This window comes from Sus scrofa, chromosome 5, assembly GCF_054392235.1.
Source record: "Sus scrofa isolate SSC_HxYL_T2T_F1_AM1 chromosome 5, Sscrofa_HxYL_maternal_Yorkshire_Landrace_v2.0, whole genome shotgun sequence".
NCBI lineage: Eukaryota > Metazoa > Chordata > Mammalia > Artiodactyla > Suidae > Sus > Sus scrofa.
In genome coordinates this window covers 12,160,886-12,165,961 of record NC_139387.1, presented here as the reverse complement: position 1 = coordinate 12,165,961, position 5,076 = coordinate 12,160,886, and positions in this window count along the sequence as shown.

The window sequence follows — 5,076 nt, the reverse complement described above, 5'->3', positions numbered from 1 at the left end:
CTGGTTATCTGGAAGTGAAGAGGAGCAGAAGGGCTGTCACGTAGCCCCTGACCTGTGAGATGGAGGAATATGCCAGACCTAGCGGAGCAATGGAGAAAGAGGAGATACAGCCCGTAAGCTCAACCACTCACCAGTGTGCCTCTTCGCATATTTTCAGTGTGGAAGCCCGAGTGGCCTTGACATGGTCAAGGTCTCCTGAGAGTCATTCCCGTCTCAGCCTGTCCCCTGTCCGTCCCACTCCCCTCCCCATTAGCTGAGATACCCCTGCCTCCTCACAAACCCAGCTGATGCAGGGTTCAGTGAGAAGACAAGCCTGAGAAAAAACTAAATAAAAATATCTGACGCGGGAAATAAGTTCCCTGCAGCACCTCCCTGAGTTGTTTTCTCTGCAGCATTAAATGCACTCAGAGCGACAATTGAATGTCTGCACTGAGCACCTAGCACCGTGGTACTGCTTTCACATATATTCTTTTCCCAACCCTGCCAGGTAGATAGCATCCCTGTGGTTAAGTCTAGGAAAGCGAATTCAGAAAAGTTAAATCACTTTATCACCTAGCTAACCAGGTTGCAAACCCATGTGTCTGTGATTCTAAGAAGCTCAAGATGTAAATTATCTTCTTTTCCTTTCCTTTCCCTCCCTGTCTTATGTCAGCGTCTCGGAAGAAAGCAGAGAGCACGCTGGAGAAGTGAGGCAAGTTTAACAAAGGGGGTTTATGGAACGATGCGGGAGGGTTTATTTTATTTATTTACTGCTTTTTAGGGCCACACCCATGGCATATGGAGGTTCCCAGGCTAGGGGTCCAATCAGAGCTGCAGCTGCCAGCCTACACCACAGCCACAGCAACGTGGGATCTGAGCCGTGTCTGTGACCTACACCACAGCTCAGAGCAACGCCGGATCGTTAACCCTCTGAGCAAGGCCAGGGATCGAACCTGCAACCTCATGGTTACTAGTCGGATGCCTTTCCACTGCGCTACAATGGGAACTCCCCACCCCTGGGAACTCCCCCTCCCGCCCCCCCCCATAACAGGAGTCTTTAGCTTCCCCTTTAACCGCCTCCGCTTTCAGCCTTTCTTCCAACAGACGTTTCTGTTTCCTTTCCCAAGATCCTTACCCACCAGGACAGGAAGCATCTTTAGTTTGAACTGTATTGTATTGGGAGCTGGAAGAAAGCTAGAGAATGCTGCAGAGAGAGAACATCGGGATCAGGAATGAGAACAATCTTGGAGTTCCCGTCGTGGCGCAGTGGTTAACGAATCCAACTAGGAACCATGAGGTTGCGGGTTCCATCCCTGGCTTTGCTCAGTGGGTTAAGGATCTGGCGTTGCCATGAACTGTGGTGTAGGTCGCAGATGCGGCTCGGATTCTGTGTTGCTGTGGCTCTGGCGTAGGCTGGCAGCTGCAGCTCCAATTGGACCCCTAGCCTGGGAACCTCCATATGCCGCGGGAGTGGCCCTGGAAAAGGCAAAAAGACAAAAAAAAAGGAATAAGAACAATCTTGATCATTTTCAAAAGCTATGAATCCCCAGCGAGAAACCAGAGAGGACTCAAAGGCAGCAGCCAATGAAGGTGATTTCTGAATGAGTCTGTAAAGGAGAAGAATGAAATAAGCCAGGTGTGAGAACCCAGAACGGCAGGACAGGAGGGAGAGCTGAGTGAGGTGGGGCATGGTGACTAGAAGCCAGATTCAGGACTGAAGCTTGATTAGCCTGGAGAGATAGGTTGTAACTGAAGAAAATGCGAATCATGAGAGTTGAAAGATAAAAATGAGAGTGAAGATTCGCAGGTTGGGAAAATGGGTAAAAGGAGAAGCTAGTTGGAACAGTGCAAGAGAATTTTTTTTTTTTTTTTGTCTTTTCTAGGGCCACTCCTGCAGCATATGGAGGTTCCCAGGCCAGGGGTCTAATCGGAGCTATAGCTCCCAAGCCTATGCCAGAGCCACAGCAACAAGGGATCTGAGCCGCATCTGCGACCTACACCACAGCTCACAGCAACACCGGATCCTTAACCCACTGAGCGAGGCCAGGGATTGAACCTGCAACCTCATGGTTCCTAGTCGGATTCGTTAACCACTGAGCCACGACAGGAACTCCCTGTCCAAGAGAATTTATGTGGAACAGTTTTCAAGTCTTCTCAACTCCGGGGCCCTTTTCCCACCCCTCATTCTTCATCCCATGCATGTATTTTTTTATTTATTTAAACAAAGGGGGAAAAAATCCCCACACCAACAAAAACAATGAGACCTCCGACAGCCCTCCCACTTTCCCAGCTTTCCGTTTTTGTAGGATAAGCAATGCCTTGGAGCGCACCACCTTCCTTTGCTTACAAGCTAGGGGTTGGGTTTGGCTGTTGCAGTTATAAGGTAATAGTTTGTGAAGAAAGGGAGATGGGGGAACAGCATCAAAGAGAAACTGGGGGCGTTGCCGCTATGGCTCAGTGGTTAACGAACCTGTCTAGCATCCCCGAAGGCATCTAGTATCCCATGTGGCTGTGGCTGTGGTGCAGGCCAGCGGCTGCAGCTCCGATTTGACCCCTAGCCTGGGAAACCTCCATATGCTGCGGGTGTGCCCCCCCCCCCAACAACACCACCAAAAAAACCCCCAGATGATTTAAAAAATTTATTCAGAATGCCATTTGCAGCAACACAGATGAACCTAGAGATCATCATACTAAATGAAGTAATTTAGAAACAGAAAGGCAAATACCTTTCTCTTTCTAAAGTATGATATCAGTTATATGTGGAATCTAAAATATGGCACAAATGAACATATCTATGATACAGACTCGCAGATACAGAGAACAGACTTGAGGTTGCCAAGGGGGAGAGGCAGTGAAGGACGGAAGGATTGGGAGTTTGGGATTAGCAGGTGCAAACTATGGTATAGAAGACGGATAAAGAGCAAGTCCTACTGTATAGCACAGGGAGCTATATTCAATACCCTGTGATTAAACTATAATGGGAAAGAATATGAAAAAGCATGTATATATGTGCGTAACGGAATTACTTTGCTGTACAGCAGAAACTAACACATCATAAATCAACTACATGTCAGCAAAGTAAAAAATTTTTTTTAATTTGTCTATTTAGAAGTTCCCGTGGTGGCTCAGTGGAAATGAATCTGACTAGCACCCACGAGGACACAAGCTTGATCCCCGGCCTTGTTCAATGGGTTAAGGATCCAGCGTTGCAGTGAGCTGTGGGGTAGTTTGCAGATGTGGCTCGGATGCCACATTGCTGTGGCTCTGGCATAGGCCAGCACCTACAGCTCTGATTTAACCCCTGGCCTGGGAACCTCCATATGCCAAAGGTGTGGCCCTAAAAGAGACAAAAGACAATTTTTTTTTTTATTTATTTAAAATTCAAAGATGATAATAGACCCACGGAATGTCATTAAGTGAAGGACGCTTATCTTCGTCCTTCAGTTTTAAGATGGGGAAACTGAGGTCCCAGAGAGACAACCGAGCCTACTGAACTGGGCAGAAGGAAATGTGCGGATCACCAGATCTTGTCAAGACTCCCCCGCTGCTCCAGCAGTTCCTACGCTGCTGGAGGCAGTGAGTGGCCAAGTGACTCGCTCTAGCTCTTTTGTTAAGGTACCGGGTGAACGTCTGTCATTGCAGGGCTCATTTAACCCTCCTAACTGCCCTGCATGGTTGGCGCTGGAGTTATCTGCGCTGTTAAGAGCGCAGGCGGAAGGGAGGAGTCCGGGTAAAGCCCCGCGGGCGGTCCCCACCCGGGAGACCTTCTGGGCGCCAGCGCACGTGGCCAGGCTCCGCCCGTCCTGCTGAGCAATCCTTTCCAGAGCACGTCCTGCTGAGTCACGGTCCCTGGCAGCTTTTCGCTTAATCATGGTCCCGAGGTCCATTTTCGCTGAGTCACGGTCTCCAGCTGCTCCAGGTCGAATCCCTCGGGGCAAAGTCCCGGCTGCCGGGAGGGCAAGGACAGCAACTCCCTGGAGTCCGCACGTCCCGGCTGACGCCGAGTCCAGCACGGCGAGCCCTGCTCCCCTCCTCCCTCCGCGGCTTCTCAGCCTGTTGCCTTCCAGGCCACTCTGTTTTAGGGAACAAGTATGTCTCAGCGGCCAGGCGCTGGGCTGAGGGCTTCACCCTTTAGATCGCAGAGCCCAGCGGGGTGGGCGTGATGATCCCTTTAAAGAAATGCAGCTCTAGTCCAAGGCTGGGTCCTCTGCTAAGCAGCGGGGCCGGAGCATCCCCAAACGACAAGGTCATGAAACCCTGAGGCTGCAGAGGGCAAAGCAGCAGGACGACTAAATATGCAATTGCAGCGTCTCAGTTAGAACCTGGACTGAGGAAAAGGGCTCTAAAGGACCTTTGGAGGCAGTTGGTGAAATTTGAATATAGTGAATGTGTATGAAAGTCGAATTTCCTGATATTTATAACTGTATCAAGGTTACAAGAGACTGTCTTCCAAGTAGGATACATGCTAAAGAATTTGAAGGGAGTTCCTGTGGCGCCGCTGAAGCAAATCTGACTGGCACCCATGAGGATGCGGGTTCCATCCCTGGTCTCACTCAGTAGGTCTGCAATCCCTCCTGGCTGTGGCTGTGGTGTAGGCTGGCAGCTGTAGCTCCGATTTGACCCCTGGCCCGGGAACCTCCATTATGCTGCGGGTACGACCCTAAAATGAGAAAAAAAAAAAAGAATTTTGGGGTAAAGAGGCATGGTGTCTGTAACTTACTCTCAAATGAGAAGCCAGGGGAAAAATTAAATAAATATATTTGGGCGTTCCTGTCATGAAGCAGTGGTTAGCGAATCCAACTAGGAACCATGAGGTTGCAAGTTCAATCCCTAGCCTCGCTCAGTGGGTTAAGGATCCAGCATTGCTGTGAGCTGTGGTGTATGTCTCAGATGCAGCTCAGATCCTGCGTTGCTGTGGCTCTGGCATAGGCCAGTAGATATAGCTCCGGTTCAACCCCTAGCCTGGGAACCTCCATATGCCATAAGTGTGGCCCTAGAAAAGACAAAAAAAAAAAATAAATAATATAAAAATAAATAAAAATAAATATATTCGATGGAGAGAGAGAGGGAATGAATGACAAAACAAATATGACAAAA